The sequence below is a fragment of the Sorex fumeus genome, unplaced genomic scaffold, assembly GCF_029834395.1.
Source record: "Sorex fumeus unplaced genomic scaffold, SorFum_2.1 ptg000009l, whole genome shotgun sequence".
In the NCBI taxonomy this organism is placed as follows: Eukaryota; Metazoa; Chordata; class Mammalia; order Eulipotyphla; family Soricidae; genus Sorex; species Sorex fumeus.
In genome coordinates, this window is record NW_026606066.1 from 24,486,940 (window position 1) to 24,503,653 (window position 16,714).

General features: G+C 41.8%; 1 non-coding gene across 1 annotated transcript; it reads left to right on the top strand.

Moving 5' to 3' along the window:
* Positions 1 to 1,419: 1,419 nt before the first annotated feature.
* Positions 1,420 to 1,543, top strand: LOC130019840 (small nucleolar RNA SNORA26). Its single transcript, XR_008791908.1, has one exon. It is a non-coding gene; the product is annotated as a small nucleolar RNA SNORA26 (small nucleolar RNA).
* The last annotated feature ends 15,171 nt before the right edge of the window (positions 1,544 to 16,714 follow it).

The following is a 16,714-nucleotide window of genomic DNA, read 5'->3' on the forward strand; positions in this document are numbered from 1 at the left end:
TAGAAAGGTAAGGACTTGCCCTGATTTATGAAATTCAAGAGCAAGTCAGAAGAACTGGATTGAATCTCACTTGTCAGAACTGGGCACCAGGTCATACCTAGACTAACAAAGTACAAATTATTCTTGGGTATCCTCTTAGAGAAGCTTAGTCCCCTCTAAAAAATTAGGAGGATGTCTCTACAGTGGGGGGATTTCCCCCCATTTGGATGCCACACACAGCAGTGCTCAGGGTCACACTAGTTCAGTATTTTGGGGTTGCTCCTGGTGATCCTCCAGAGAACAGGGGGGCCCAGGATGGAACTTAGATCTCATGCAAGCAAAGCACGCACTCAGTCTCTCTGTCCAGCATCTTCATCAAGACTCCTAATCTGGTGCCGTAAAGATTTTGGAGGCAGGGGAAGGTCATGCACATTTTTAAGGAGAACTTGAACTTTCTCAAATTACACGCAAAATTGTGTGGTTTTGCATTTCATGGAAGGAATCCAAAACTGCTCTGAGTCTAAAAGCAAATCTAAGATCTAAACAGGATCAAAAAACCCCGCTGATAATAGCCTCAGGCATCAGGTTGAACGTACAGGAGAGGAACACAAGATCTTAAGTAACAGAAAAGAAGACATGAAAGAACAACAGCTAATAGTAATTAGGCACTTCCTGTGCACAGTAAGCTAAGTGTCCTATTGCTTAACTTGGATTAACGCATTTGATCTTCATGACATCTTATGAAACTGCTACTTTTCCCATCCCATTTTATAGATGAAGAAACTAAGGCTAGACTTTCAGGCAATTTTTCCTACTTCATAGTCTGACCACCCACCGCTGTCCCCACCACAAACACACACAATAGATATTCTATAGAAAACTATTAGAATTAATGAAAGAATTTAGTGAAGATAGCATTAAACAATATCAATGGACAAAATACAATTGAAAATCTGTCCTTGAGCAAGAAATATTTAGAAAACACAATGTTCCTAATCATAATAATAACACATTATAAGGTAACTTTGACTAAATAGAACACAGTCTATTAAGGATACTTATAGAGAAATTGGAAGACCTGAGTAATATCTATCTAAGGTACAGAGGGGCTAAGGGACAAGGATGCTTATTACTAGAACAACTTAACTCCAGCACTCCTGAATCTGCTTCCTACCACCTGCCCGCCCCTCTTCAGGAATGTAGATTCCAAGCAACCAAAGTCCATTCAGAATACAGCAGTGGACTTCATTTCTACACCAGGTAGAAAATGCTGGTGTTTGGTGAGGGTGGAAACTATTCTCACTTTTACTTATTATTTTTAAATTTTTATTTTTGGCACTTTTGACCTGGAAAGTATTATTCAGAGGAAAGGATCAGACATGGAATGATTTCCCTCATATGTGGGATATAAAGAAATAGAGTAAGAGGACAACAAATACTAAATCCTTTTGAGGTTGATACCGTGCTGTAATAGACCAACACAGAAAGGGCAAGTAAGTCTCCATAAGACCCAGGGAAGAGATTATAAAAAGCTCCTCTTTGGATCCTGGATGCAGTCAAGAGGGGAATAAAAAAAAAAGTAAGAAAAGAAAATGCTGATGTTAGTATTAGGGACATTTAATTCATGGTCACAGTCCTCCCGTTGTTCATTGATTTGCTCGAGCGGGCCCAGTAACGTCTCCATCAAGAGACTTGTTGTTACTGTGTTTGGCATATTGAATACGTCATGGGTAGCTTGCCAGACTCTGCAGTGCGGGCGAGATACTCTTAGTAGCTTGCCGGGCTCTCCGAGAGGGGCGGAGGAATCGAACTCATGTCAGACATGTTGACCACTTATAAGGCAAACGCCCTACCACTGTGCTATCACTCCAGCCCTGGGACATTTAATTAAAAATAATAATAATTCATTCCTCAAATAAAATACACCATTGCAAATCTACTTTTTGTAACAAGTATATAGAAAGCACAATGTAAAGAAAGACTGATGGACTAGATATACAAAAGTTGTTCACATCCTTGCACATTATAAAACTTCATCATAAGACTTGCTCTTTAAGTCCACCTGTTTTATTCCTTGAACACGTGTCTTGCTTATTTGTCCCTATGTCTCTTTGCTTTTTCAGCTCTGGAGAAACTCATGTTCTTTCTTGAACATTACTTCCTCTCTTTTTTCTCCCCTTTACCTAAGTAAGTTTCAATTAAAAACTATATTGTTTCATCAAAAACAAAAAGCAAACAAAAAACTTCATCATAGAATCCTAAAAGATCATTCAGTAAATGATAGTACATTATAAGAAGCATAAACAATATTTTCCTAAAATGAGCTAAGGATTTAATGGCATTCAGTTTATGGAATTTGATTATCTGATTCCAGAAGATGAGAATGCAAAGGGTCAAAAATAGCCAAAATAATACTGGAGAAGAACAAATGAACAAGAGAAGAACATTTACCCTATGAAAGAAACTAAAATTTGTTATAAAGCTCTTAAAATTAAGACCATGTTCAGACATTCAGTTCAGACAAATAGAGATCAATGGACCAAAACAGAAAACTCACAAATATGTTGAAAGCTTACCTCTGGTGTTGCAGAAGAGAAGTGGAGAGTCAGGTTATTCAATAAGTACTTATTAATTACCATATTTTGAGGTTTAAATGAACTCCCTCCTACTTCACACTACATGAAAATCAATTCAAGATCAATAAATTAAAAGCAAAACTTTAAGATAAAGATAAAGCCCTCCCGTTGATCGTCGATTTGCTCGAGCGGGCCCAGTAACGTCTCCATTGGAGACTTTGTTGTTACTGTGTCTGGCATATCGAATAAGTCACGGGGAGCTTGCCAGGCTCTGCCGTGCGGGCAAGATGCTCTCGGTAGCTTGCCGGGCTCTCCGAGAGGGGCGGAGGAATCGAACTGGGGTCAGCCATGTTGGCCGCTTGTAAGGCAAACGCCCTACCGCTGTGCTATAAATTAAAGCAAAATATTAGAAGAACATGTAGCAGTAACAAAGAAATTCTTTCTTTTTTTCACTTCTCCAACAGAGTTAATTTTTGATTGTTTTTGTTTGTTTGTTTGTTTGTTTTGCTTTTTGAGTCACACCCGGCAATGCTCAGGGGTTACTCCTGGCTCTGCACTCAGGAATTACTCCTGGTGGTGCTCAGGGGACCATGTGGGATGCTGGGATTCGAACCTGGGTCGGTTACATGCAAGGAAAATGCCCTACCTACTGTGCTGTCGCTCCAATCCCAGAGAGTTAATTTTTTTTTTTCAGGAAAAAGTGGTTTATTGGAAAGTGCATTCAATGTGGAGCTGGAAGAATACAGCTTTGCCATTTAATACCCATGTAATTACATGGCAAAGGACACTTCCCTATGGGGTCTAGTTTTTAGTTTGTTTGGGTTATTTTTCTCCTTATATCCAAATAATGACAGAAACACCTACCTAATATATGTGAGTGCACTTTTCACTTTTCTTTATGTGCTACATTTCTTTCCTTCTTTTTTTTTCTTTTTTCTTGTTGTTTTATAAGTGAAACACCATGAGGTACAGTTGTAGACTTACAAGTTGTTGTTCTTGGGTTTCAGTTATACAATGATCGAGTACCCATCCCACCACCAGTGCCCATTCTCCACCCCCATCAATCCCAGTATCCCTCCCACCCCCCCCCCCCCATACTTCATCCCACCCTGCCTCTGTGGCAGGGCACTCCCTTTTGTTCTATCTCTCCTTTGGGGTGCTGTGGTCTGCAGAAGAGACATTGGGTGGCAATCATGTTCAGTCTATAGACTACTTTCAGCATGCATCTCCCATCCTGGGAGGATCTTCCCAGCACCCTTTATTTGGTGCTCCCTTCTCTACCCAGAGAGTTAATTTTTGAAAGAAATAGATTTTAAGAAGGAAGAAATATGGGCAGAGAGATATGGAATAGAAAATAAGTACAAATGTAAGTTGATTTGCTAATTGTTTTATAACCACAACAAATCAGTGTGGAGAAAATGCCCTGTACAAAACAACACAATAAAGGTTCAAAGATTGGGGAGCTGAAGATTTCAGTCTGTGGTTGCTTTGCCTTTAGGCTGCTGTTCTTGTTTTGGATGGATCTCTGGGTGCAGCACATTTCAAGCTTCTAACCAGATTTAAACGTAAGAATCACCCAGCTCGTCCTTCACACCCTACCGAGGTCACCAGTTGCCCCCCACGAGTGGCTCTCCGGCACGGCCACGGCCCCAGAAGCACACGGACTTAATGCAGAACCCAGCAGTTTGGAGCAGAAAAGTGAATGGACTATGCGTTAATTCACACCACCATGTCTGCCTGGAGGGGAAAGGGTGTTGGTCCCTTCCGCCTTCTCCCCTCTGGAAAGAAAGATGGCAGCCGCATGGGAGCTTTATGGAGAGCCAGGTATTAGCCAGTTGTGATGGGGCGACTAAAACCTCATGGGAAGGGGGGCGTTCCCGGCTCGTCCTTCACGCCCTACCGAGGTCACCAGTTGCCCCCCAGGAGCGGCTCTCGGGCACGGCCATGACTCCAGAGCACAGAAACCAATCTCTTAATTATCTGACTCTCAGTAGAAATACTTCCAGGGTTAATAAGTAAAATAGCAGAAATCCAAAACCGTGCGGCCGTGATTCAAGACATCATTTAATTCTTGAACCCAGCTGTAGAAAGCAAATCATTTCACAATGCTTTTTCAGTATGTCTGATTTGGGGGGGGGGTAAACTCTAAATAATAATGGTGCATCTTTTATCGAAACAATGAATCTAGTCAAAGTAGATAGAGTGTTAACTAGAATTCATCTGCCTCACAGGCATTGGGAGGGGTGGGGAGTGGGGGTTTATTGGGGTTCTTCGTGGTGAAAAATAAGTATTGGTAAAGGGAAATGTGTTTGATATTTGCATGACCGAGACCTAGACCTGAAAGCTTTGTAACTTTTCCCACAGTGATTCAATAAATAAATAAATTATTTAAAAAAAAAAAAGGAATCACCCAGATAATAGATGAAGTGCTTGGTTTTGTGTGTCACATAGCTACCGAAGTTTCTCCCCATCATGCAGTGCTAGGTGGGATTGTACCTCTTGTCAAACACCTTTTTAATGTGGGCCGCAATGTCCTTTCCGATGTTGTATTACTCCAGAGCCTGAGTCCTGATGCATCTCCTCTGACATGCATTTTGGATTACTGCATTTCAGTTGTGCATGGTTACCCTGGAACAGGAATTGCAGTGGGATCCCGGCATGAAGCTCAGACTCCAAGAAGCACCCACAAAAGAGTTTTTCACCCAAGACTCTAAAGAAATTCATCTACAAGTTAAAAAAGGAACAAAAGCAAACAGTACTGCATATAATAAATGACGGCGGTAAATAAACACATGAAATGTGCTCAACCTCATTAGAAACTACAGAAATAAAATGCTTTTCTGTTTGTACCCGGATGCGGGGGGGAAATATAAAGGTCTGACAACAGTATGTGCTGATAAGAACTTATAATAGTGATAAATTTCATACACCACTTGACAGTAACGTGAAATTCTCTAGCAAAGCTGAGCATATGCATGAACTCTACCACCTGCATTTCTTCTGGTGAGGTGGCAGACTAAGAGAGCCACCAGTGGTCTCTACCTGCTAATTTATGTGTACCACCAATATCCCTCCCCTCACAAATACCCCACTCCAGCCCTCTGCAGTGGGTGCTGTGCCTGATGTCTTGCTTCTAACAGAAAACAGGAAAAGTGATGTGTCAACATCTCTGAGCTCAGGTTTTAAAACACTGACTTCCACCAAGTACTTGTTCCGTCTTTGCTTTATTGGAGAAGCACATTGTTGGAGCAGGCTGTACTTCCAGAGAGGCCCTGGTGACAGGGAACTGATAGCTCCAACCCAACCAGAGAACCGAGGTCTACAATCCTTGGAGGAAAATGGCACCTGGCCACAACCAAGTGAGGGAGCCCAGAAGTGGATTCTTCCCAGAAGTTGCCAATAGTCCTGCTAACACCTTTATAGCCACCTCTTCAGTGCCCAGAGCCAGAGGATCCAGATTAACCACATTTGGATTCTTGGTCCACAGAAAAGTGACATGACAAATGCATGCTGTCTTAAGCTATTAAACTTGGGGTAATATTTTTCCCACTGCAAGTTACTAGTTGAGTATGAATCTAAGGCCAGAGCTTCCTAGCAGGTAATTTTTATAGTATGTAAAAAGACACATACACTGATTTGCATAGATTCGATTATAGGTGAGCCCATGATATGGATCCTACAACCACTGGGACTACCAAGAACAGCTAGTCAAGATACATCTGGGGGTTAAGTTCAGGAGTACCTCATTCTAGCTGAGGACAGTCTTCTCAGCTTACCTCCATGTGTCATATATTATTGGATTTGTGTATGTGTGTGTGCGCGGGGGTTGTCCCCATGGGCACGTGCATGTGCACACTCATGTGAAAAAAGGGGAAAGCACCGGGTTAGAAAATAATTTCTATTTCTTCTGGAGTGTGTTTGGTAACTTACTTTTCTAGGATTGTGATTCCCTGAGAACTTGTTACAAACGGTAACTTTCATAGCGTACCTGAGACTGAGTGAATCAGACGTTCCAGAAGTGAGACTCAGGAATGTTTAAGAGCCTTCCAGATTGCTAAAATTTGGTCTAGAATTTGTATGTTTCCAATTAACTTTAACTATTTGAATGCTTTAAAATTTATTAGCAAAGTCATTTCAAATAGTCTTTTAAATTGTTTTTAAGAATTTAAAAAGAATTTCCTTCTACTGAAACGGTTGGCTTATATGTGTGGCATCTGAATTATGCTCTCTTTTCATTGCTATTATTGTTTTTCGTGTTTTCCCCTTCTTGGTCACACTCCTGGACAAAGTCTTCTTTCAAAAGATGGGGAGAGGAGTGGGGCATTTAAAGGTAGAGGGAGTTCAATAGTCTGTGGTAGAGGGATATGGGTATTTTGGTGGTGTGGTAACACATACTTTGAGGTGAAGTTGCAGGACTGGAGAGTTACAATAGTAGGCAGTGTGCTTGACTTTCATGTGGCCAAAACCCAGTACAACCCCCAGCTTCCCATATGGTCCCTTGATCCCTACCAGAAGTGATCCCTGAGTGCAAAACCGAGAGCCCTGAGTACTGCAGGGTGTGGCTCCAAACCAAACAAAAACAACCCCAAAAAAGTGAGGTGAAATTTTATTTAAAAGCCAGACAACTGTGTGAGGTAATATCCCAAAAGAAAAAAAAATGTACTTTGTTGTTGGCTTTTTGTCTATTTTCTATGCTTTAATTATTTCTCTTAATATTGTTTTTTCTGCCTTCCTTAAATTCAGTTCAGTGTTCTTTTCCTGTTAACCAAATATTTGAGGGTCCTTCTAATGAAACGGTTGGCTTATATGTATGGGGGCCGGTGGACATAGATAACAAACGTAGATGGTGTAAACTTTGACCCCAAACACACGTGAAAACAAACTGTGGTTAGATATTCTCCAAGTTTGACTCCTTTTAAAATTTTTCTCCTCCCCTCACTCTCCACTTCCCTTCAGTGTGGTCCCTGCCCTGTGGTCACACACTCTTGACTGTGGCTCTGAAGCCCGTTCTCTTAGCCCCGTTTAACTCACACAGTCTACCCACAGTGCTCTCTTTCTGTTGAAGTGCTTGCACATCCCCAGCTGTGTTGCGTCCCATATCACACATTTTGTTTTGGTTCTGGTGGTGGTGTGGGGGGCGGGGGCGGGGGCAAATAGTGGAGCTGTTTTAAACCTCAGGTGGCATGTGTGGGCAGCACTGGGGATTGAACTCATGGCCTCACCTTGCAAGACCTCTTGTCCCTCTTAACCCTCGGGTTGCTCCTTTTAAATTTTTCATTATAGCTGTAGATAATAGTCCTATCACCATCTTTCTCACTAGGCCCTTCACACCACCACCACATCCCAGTTCAACTCTCTCTTGGTAATGGCTACCATAACATTTCTGGAAACCAGGATTTGCATGAGTTTCTTATCCATCTTTCCTTTCTGTGAGTTTCTGTTTTAGTCTAAACTTCCCAGCATAGCACCACCTAGCTGACTCAGAAACCCCTGTGCAGACGCCAGCATCAGGTAGACTTAACTCACTACAGTGTGGTTTTCTAATTATGTGCTGCAAGGTTCTTTCTCTTTTTTCACTAATCTAGACAAGCCTTAAAAATAGCTATTCACTACTATGCAGCTGTCAGGAGAGAAGAAGTCATGAACTTTGCTTATAAATGGATAGACATGGAGAGTATCATGCTAAGTGAAATGAGTCAGAAAGAGAGGGACGACATAGAAGGACTTCACTCATTTGTGGAGTATAAAACAACATAACATGAGGCTGACACCTAAATAGTAGATAAATGGGACAGATAGATTACTCCATAGCTGGAAGCCTGCCTCCTGAGCAAAGGGGAGAAGGCAGCTGGAATAGAGAAGGAATCACTAAGAAAAAGATGGCTGGAGGGATCGGTCGGGATGGGAGATGTGTGCAGAAAATGGATAAAGGACCAAACATGATAACCTCTCAGTGTTTGTATTGCAAACCATAATGCCCAAAAGTAGAGAGAGATTATGGGGATTATTATCTGCCATGGAGACAGAGGGAGGGTGGGAAAGGGGGGTATACAGGGAATATTGGTGGTGGGGAATGTGCACTGGTGGAGGGATGGGTGGGTGTTTGATCATTGTGTGATTGTAACCCAAACATAAAAGCTTGTAACTATCTCATGGTGATTCAATAAAATTAAAAAAAAAAGAAAATAGCTATTCATTTCTATTCTATTATTCAAAATTTTTAGTTTCAATTTCTCCAGACCTGAATTCTTTTATAACCAGAAATAGAAAGCCAGTATTTGTAACATAAACATCTTCTTTGTCTTTCTTTAACTTATAAGTTGAACGCATATGTTATTTTAAAAGACTTTCTTGTTACTTCAAAGGTACAATGCAAAATGGTCTCTAGGGATGGATTTACCAATCTTCAACAACCCCCCGCAGACATGTACTGTAATTATTCCTTGTTTTGTCAATGGGAAAATTAAAGTGAAAAAATTAAGTAATTACCCTAGGATCACTACGATATGTAGCCTGCAGGGAAGCTGGGGTTCCAATCCAGATTTGCTTGAATGGAAAATTACTTCTTACAACCAACTTAAATGTATTTTATAGAAAAAAAAAGGAGGAAGGAGCAGGTATTTGAGATGAGAGTGAAAAGATGGGAAATGGTACCATTTGGTTTTAGAGTGTTAAGAGCAGAGAGTAGCTCACAATTCTAATTAATTGAGAGAAAAGATGCCAGATATTTAAGGAATAATTACGATGTACCCAAACACAGAAAAGGAGGAGAGAGAGAGAGTGTGGCCAATAGTCACAGGAGTCACAAACACGATCTGGTGCCCAGCACCCTGGGGAAAACTCTTCTTCCCTAATTCCAATTGTTATTCATTTGTGCTTTCCTGGCACTATCTCAATTTATGAAAAGAAAAAAAAACGTAATCCAAATGACCGTGTTTTGTAATATACAGACCATCACTGACAAGCATATTTTAAGCCCCAAATAGTCTCTTCTGCTAATCCCAGATCTTGGCTCCAAGCCAACTGGCCTTCTTGCTTTTATTATTTGCAACAGAATCCAGGATTCAGAATGAATAAAAGAACGGAACAGCAATATAACTCCCGGTAATATTGTCTCTGTGCCTTGTGCACTTATCCTTTTTGCCTCTCTCCAGGGGAAAAGCAGTTATTCTTACTTATGCTAAATCCCGCAGCTTCCCACCGCGCCCATGTAAATCTTGGCCCCAAGAGGAGGCCGAATAAAAAAATCTAGCAGTGGGAGGTGCTCACACCAGAGCAACAGGCGGCCCCCAGCCCCAAATGGTTCCATCCATTTTCCTCCTAAAAATAAAGGGTTCTATTCATCAAAAAACTTTTCTATACTCTTGTGATTTTTCTTACAAAAAAATAAAAAAAAGTCAACATGATATGCAGGCAAAGAATAACAGTTTCTAGTTCACAAGCCAAGCTGTCCTTCTATCCCCCGAGCAAGCAAATAGTCCAGAGAGGGGACAAGAGTAGAGACTTGGCGTGAACTCTCTCGCAGACAAACACTTCCTTGCACAAAGGGACCCCACCTGTACCTTTCTTTAGAGGATCACAGTCTCCACTCCACACATCCACTTGACGGAATGAATTGTCCAAAGACTCCAGGAGAATGCTGTTTGTGTCCTTTTTCACTGTGATTTCTCATAGGTTTCCATGGTTCACAAGCATTTAAATATTATTTAGACCATCTTTTTCTTCCCTCCCTCTTTCCCTCCCTCCCTCACCTCTCTCTCTCTCTCTCTCTCCTCCATTTTTCAAAAGGATCTTTCTAGTTGGAAATGATCACTATGGAAAAGAACTGCATGTTGAAGGTAGTTTTCAGTACTTGTATTGCAAAACCACAATGCCCAAATAAAAAGAGAGAGAGAAAGAAGAGAGAGGGAGAAAGAGAGAGAGAAAGAGAGAAAGAGAAAGAGAAAAAGAGAGAGAAAGCAGAAAGAAAGAGAGAGAAAGAAAGAGAAAGGAGAGAGAAAGAAGAGAGAAAGATAGAAAGAGACAGAAAGAGAGAAAGAGAAGAAAGAGAGAGAAAGAGAAAGTGCCTACCATAAAGGCAGGCCTGAGGGTGTGGGGTGACAGAAGGGAAACTGGGGACATTGGTGGTGGGAAATATACACTGGTGAAGGAATAAATGTTGAAATATTGTTGGAGTGAAACCCAACAGGAACAACTTTGTAACTGTATCTCACAGTGATTCTATTTTTAAAAACTTTAAGACAAATGAATAAAAGGGATCTTGTAAATCCAAATCAATGTATGCTTTAGAGTGTCCTGTTCTTCTCTTTATTAAGAATAATATTAGCTAAATATTTATTGGGTTAAGAACATATCCCAGTCCCACACCATAAACATTCCAGCTGGTTTCTGGTTTGCAGGATCCTCGCTGTCCTGAATTTGTATGCATTCTTTTGACATCCTTGTGATCCTAGCATCAATTGATTTTTTGAAATGAACATTTTACCATGCCCTTATTGCCCTCTTTCCCAGCCCCCCGCCTCCCTATTTCTCTTTTTGTTTCTCCCTCAAGGTTTAATCCTTTTAATAGGGAGGAAAAATGTATACCTGTTGTTTTGATTATTTTACTAGATGTAACTGCTGATGCCCATTAAGAGTAGGTTTTGGTGAGGATTGAAGAGAAAGGTATAAATGAGGCGGGTAAGTTTATTACTGAATTTCACTTATTTTGCATGTGAAATGGAGGAAATTGGCTATGTAAAAAAAAGTTTATAAAAGAGTCAAGGACTTATTAGATTTTGGTTTGGCTAGCTTTCTATAGACAGAAAGCCTCACATGGCAATTGATGAAATCTATACTGTAAATTACTCTGGAATCCAAATAACAGCATTTTAAAGGGGATTTCTGGGTGCTGTATTGCACAGGTTGCATGCAGCTTCATTGAGACTCAAGTTTTGTAACACAGCAGATAACATTTTGCAATACCAATGAAGGTTTTCTCTTCACCATTTTTGTAACCATTGCACTCCCTCTCCCTTTCAGAGAGTAGGTAATGTTCCAGGCTCACTGTCTTTAGGAAGAGAGTGTCTGAGGCAAGAACAAAGAAATCATTGTTTAACTTTGAGTTCCAACTTGAATGCTTCAAAACTAAGAAGCAAAGGAGTCTTGGAAGTAGTTTCCCAATGCAGAAGCCAGACTAGTTGAGAGAGACAAGTCTGGTTGTGTCCCCTGAAAAACCTCAGTGCCTTGAGTGCATGATGTAACCACCCAGAAAGGTGAGGCAAGCACAAATATACCCAAGCAGGCTTCCTATATCACAAAAGTGAACATTTCGAGCAAGATCCAGGTCAGAAGAACCTGAAAGAACTCATCCAGGATTTGGATTTCCCTTAGCAATGGTTAAACCAAATGTGGGGAAGGACAGATTGTAAATTAAAAGTTAACCTGGGGAGGGGCTGGAGCGATAGCACAGCAGGTAGGGCGTTTGCCTTGCATGCAGCCGACCAAGTTTGGGTTCCCAGCATCCCATATGCTCCCCTGAGCACTGCCAGAGGTAATTCCTGAGTGCAGAGCCAGGAGCGACCCCTGTGCATTGCCGGGTGTGACCCAAAAAGAAAAAAAGAAGTTAACCTGGGGAATGTGTTGTTCATGGACAGAAGGGGCTGTGCCTAATCTCTAGGATTGTGTATGGGGAAATTACAAGCCTTGTGAAGAAATGCTGTGTACAAAACTCTTCTGAGTTTTCTCCAGTGGCTGCAGAAAAGGTCTAGGCAATTTCTAACATTCCTACAACTATATTAAGGCTCAAAATCCAGTAAACTCTTACCTGGTTCAAAGAAGTCAACCAAAGGTCTTAAATTCTGAGCATGACAGAAAGTGAAGGTGGACCACCTAGGCCACTGAAAAAGGAAGAGATGCTAGGTGGGACCAGTGTCAAAGCTGATTCCAGAGCTCATGGTTGGAGTCATCGGCTATGATGGAGTAGAGAGAAAGAACATGGTCTCCGCAGAAGTGTAAACATTGCTTTCACCACAGCCCCTTCCTGATTCCAAGACTACACATATATACCCATCCCTTTGCTCCTGGCCATATACATGTCTGCAGAAAGAAAGGAAAGAAGGAGAAAGAAGAACTCTGTATTTTTAAAAATTGAATCACTGTGAGAATTCTGGATTTGATAAAGATCTTACCCCCAAGAGACTGAGTTGAAACCAGAGATGACAATAGAGTTAGAAAAGCACCCTTGGACAGTTTCAATTCTAAGTCAGAAAAAAAAATTCTTGAGGCTGGAGCGACAGCACAGTGGGTAGGGCATTTGCCTTGCACGTTCCCGACCCCGGTTCAATTCCCAGCATCGCATATGATACCCTGAGCACTGCCAGGAATGTGCAGAGCCAGGAGTGACCCCTGAGTATCGCCAGGTGTGACCCCAAAACCAAAAAAGCAAACAAACAAAAAAGCAGAAAAAAAATCTTAACAACTATTGAAAAGTAAATGTGCAAAGAGTCTTTGGAAAATCCAAACAAATAGTTGTAGAGGCGTGGGGGGAGGGGGTAGAGAATGTTTCTTAGGGGCTTCTCATTGAGGTTTAGTCGTGAATTTAGTTCCACTTCTTGCTCTTTGTGTCTATTCCCTTCTCCTCTACTCACTGCCTGATTTTTGAGTACTTACAGGTCAATGAGTTAGACAAGGAATCTTATGGGCTCATGTATCTATTCACAAGAAATCACACTATAATTAGGAAACAAAATATTGGGAATATCCTCATCCTCTGACAGATCTACCCTACCTCCCCAAACCCCATCTCATGCAGAAATGCACATATAAACAAAGAAGAGCTGTGTTAAAGCAAACTGTATAATGGCTTTCCCAGCCTCTGAAGTCATCATATGGAAGATAGATATCCATTATATGAGTCATGAGAGCTAGAATGGAATGACCTTAGATGAGGTGTGTATGGGCGCATCACACATGGCCTGACATGCACTGGAGTGGAGTCATCATTATTTTGATGGTATCAAAATATTATCAGTGTTTGCTTATGATGCCAACAGAATTGACTTTGAATAAATCTTTGGTCTTTTTTTTTTCTGTCTCTTTGAAACTTTTTTAAAAATTGAATCACAGTGAGATACATAGTTACAACATTGTTCATGATTGGGTTTCAGTCATAAAATGTTCCAACACCTGTCCTTTCTCCAGTGTACATTCTCTATCACCAATGTCCCCAGTTACCCTCCCACCACCACTCCCTACTTGACCCCCTTTCCATTCTCCACATAGTGTGCCAAGTTTACTTTGTAAATAATTGGGGTTGCAATGACTGGTTTTCATCGTTGTATATGCTTCAAGAGTGCTCCTTATTGAAGAGTCCTCTTCAATAGTAAATTGCCACATTCTAATACCTGTCCCCCAATCCCTCCATCACTATATACTGGATCCCCCTTGCCCCTGGCCCACTGGCTCTCTTTATTCCCTCTTCTATTGACATTCTCAGTTTTGCTGTATGAACCCTAGAGTTAGTTTGAGCTCTTTTTGTCTCTTCCCTTACTTGTTTCTTTATATCCCACAAGCAAACAAGGTCATTGACATTTGTCCTTCTCTTTCTATAAAGTCTACCTTCTCTAAAGACATTTTCTTCAACACCAATTCCTTCTTCAGGCCTTAATAAACATTACACTAATAATGGTGATTTACTTATAATAAATTAAATGGATTGTTCCCCATGATAGTGTATGCTATTGAAGTCAAGAATGCTCACAAGCCATAGCACAGAGGGTAGGGCGTTTGCCTTGCACTCGGCCGACCTGGGTTCGATTCCCAGCATCCTATATGGTCCCCTGAGCATCTCCAGGAGTAATTCCTGAGTGCAGAGCCAGGAGTGACCCCTGAGCATCACAGGGTGTGACCCCCCCCCAAAAAAAAGAATGCTCACAGCATTTTATTCCTCTTGCAATATCTTCCTGGTTCCTTGGGTTCTATGATCATTTTATAATGTATGCTGAGCTGAAGTAAGTTCTAGACTCCTCTAAAAGTGATCTTACAGCAAAGTGATGGGGAAGAAAGTTCAGAGATGAGTCTAAGTGTGAGACAGCTAGTCAGAGAACCGAGCAGCACAATATGATGCCATTTCTAGATTTCAAATAGTCTGTGAAGAATTAAAAAAAAGAAGAAGTAACAGATATAGTTTAAACCTGGAGCTGGAGCAATAGCACAGCGGGTAGGGTGTTTGCTAAACCTACATTTAGGACCAAAAAGGATAAACCAACCACTTACACAACATTTTTTTCATTTTTTATAATTTTATTTATTGAATCACCATGAGAGCAGTTACAAGCTTTCGGGTCTAAGTCTCAGTCATACGATGAAACACCCGTACCTTCACCAGTGCCCATTCTCCACCACCAAAAACCCCAGTATACCCCCATCCCACACCCTCCTCCTACCTCTGGGTCAGGTGATTTCCACATTACTCTCTCTCTACTTTGATCACATTCAATATTTTGACACCAGACCCACCATTATCATTTGAGATTTTACCCCAACACTCAGATCTGCTGAAAAGGCAACAGTAGACAATTTGTGTTCTATTGCTGGTTATGAATAACATATGATGTCGCGTGGTTGCAGTAGGGTCATGTGATTTTGAAATTCTGAAATTTTAACACTTAAATCTGGAGGGATTTCTGCCAAAAGCCACTGGGTTTTGAGATTTGCTCCTGAGTCTCTGGGATCATGGTCATTGACCAGCTTGATCAGGAGCCAGAGAAGCCGTTCGTGGGCGATGACTTAGGGTCTCGTTGGGGTGGGGAGGACAGGCCAGGCTCCCCCCCAATCCCATGAGGCCCAACATGTTTCATCACTGTGGGCCCAAACCTGACTGTCCAGTGGCCTCTGGAGGATGATGGCCACTCTGAGCTGCCGGGGGGAACAGGCCAAGGCATGAAACGTATTCCCACCTGGGTTGGCCCAGCACGGTAACCTACTGCAGGGACCGGACGCATTTCTGCCAAAAGCCGCTGGGTTTCGAGATTCGTTTCTGAGTCTCTGGGATCATGACCATTAAGCAGTTCAATCAGGAACCAGAGAGGCCATGTCTCCAATAATATAGCTGAGCCAGAGGTGGTTTGTGGGTGTTTCCCACATACCTAACTTTTGGCCGTTTACTTTCTTGGTAAACTTTACACCAAGTTTTTGGGGTCTGGCCAAAGGCACAGCAGCATTTTTGGGGTATCTGGAAGTCTGAAGGTGCCATCAGGCTGCTGATACACTCACCTCACAGGTACAGATTGACCTGCTGGCAGCACTATACCTCCTTACAAAACATTTTTTTTGGTAGGAATACTGCTATTTATTCAGCCACTGATTAGCTGATTGAATTGGGCATGAACTACACCTAATTTTTTTTTAATATTTATTTATTTATTGAATCATGGTAGGAAAAGTTACTAAGCTTTCAGGTTTAAGTCTCGGTCATACAATGATCAAACACCTTTCCCTTCACCAGTACTCATTTTTCACCACCAAGAACCCCAGTATACCCCCCCCCCACCTCTCCACATGCCTGTGAGGCAGATGATTTTTACTTAACTCTTCTCTACATTGATTACATTCATTATTTCGACAAAAGATGCACTATTATTGTTTAGAATTTCCCCCCAAACAATCAGAATTGCTGAAAAGGCATTGTGAAATACTTTGTTTTCTATAGCTGATTATGAGAATCATATAATGTCATGCGGCCACGATTTTGGATTTCTGCAAAGAGCCAGATAATTATGAGATAGGTTTCTGTGTGTCTGGTGTTATGGCCGTGCCAGAGAGCCACTCGTGGTGGGTAACTCTTGACCTTGGTAGGGCGTGAAGGACGTGCCGGTACCACACCCCTTCCCATGAGACTGCAGTTGCCCCATCACTGCTGGCTCATACCTGGCTTACCTATAAGTTCTGAGGCAGCATCCACCTTGCTGCCAGGGGGGTAAAAGGCTGAAGGGAGCAACACCCTTTCCCTCCTGGGGAGGCATGGCGCCGTAGTTTAATGCATGGTCCATTCACTTTTCTTCTGCAAGCTGCTGGGTTCTGGACCTTTTGCTTCTGGAGCCATGGCCGTGCCAGAGAGCCGCTTGTGGGGGGCAACTCGTGACCTCAGTAGGGCATGAAGGACGAGCCAGTACTGCACC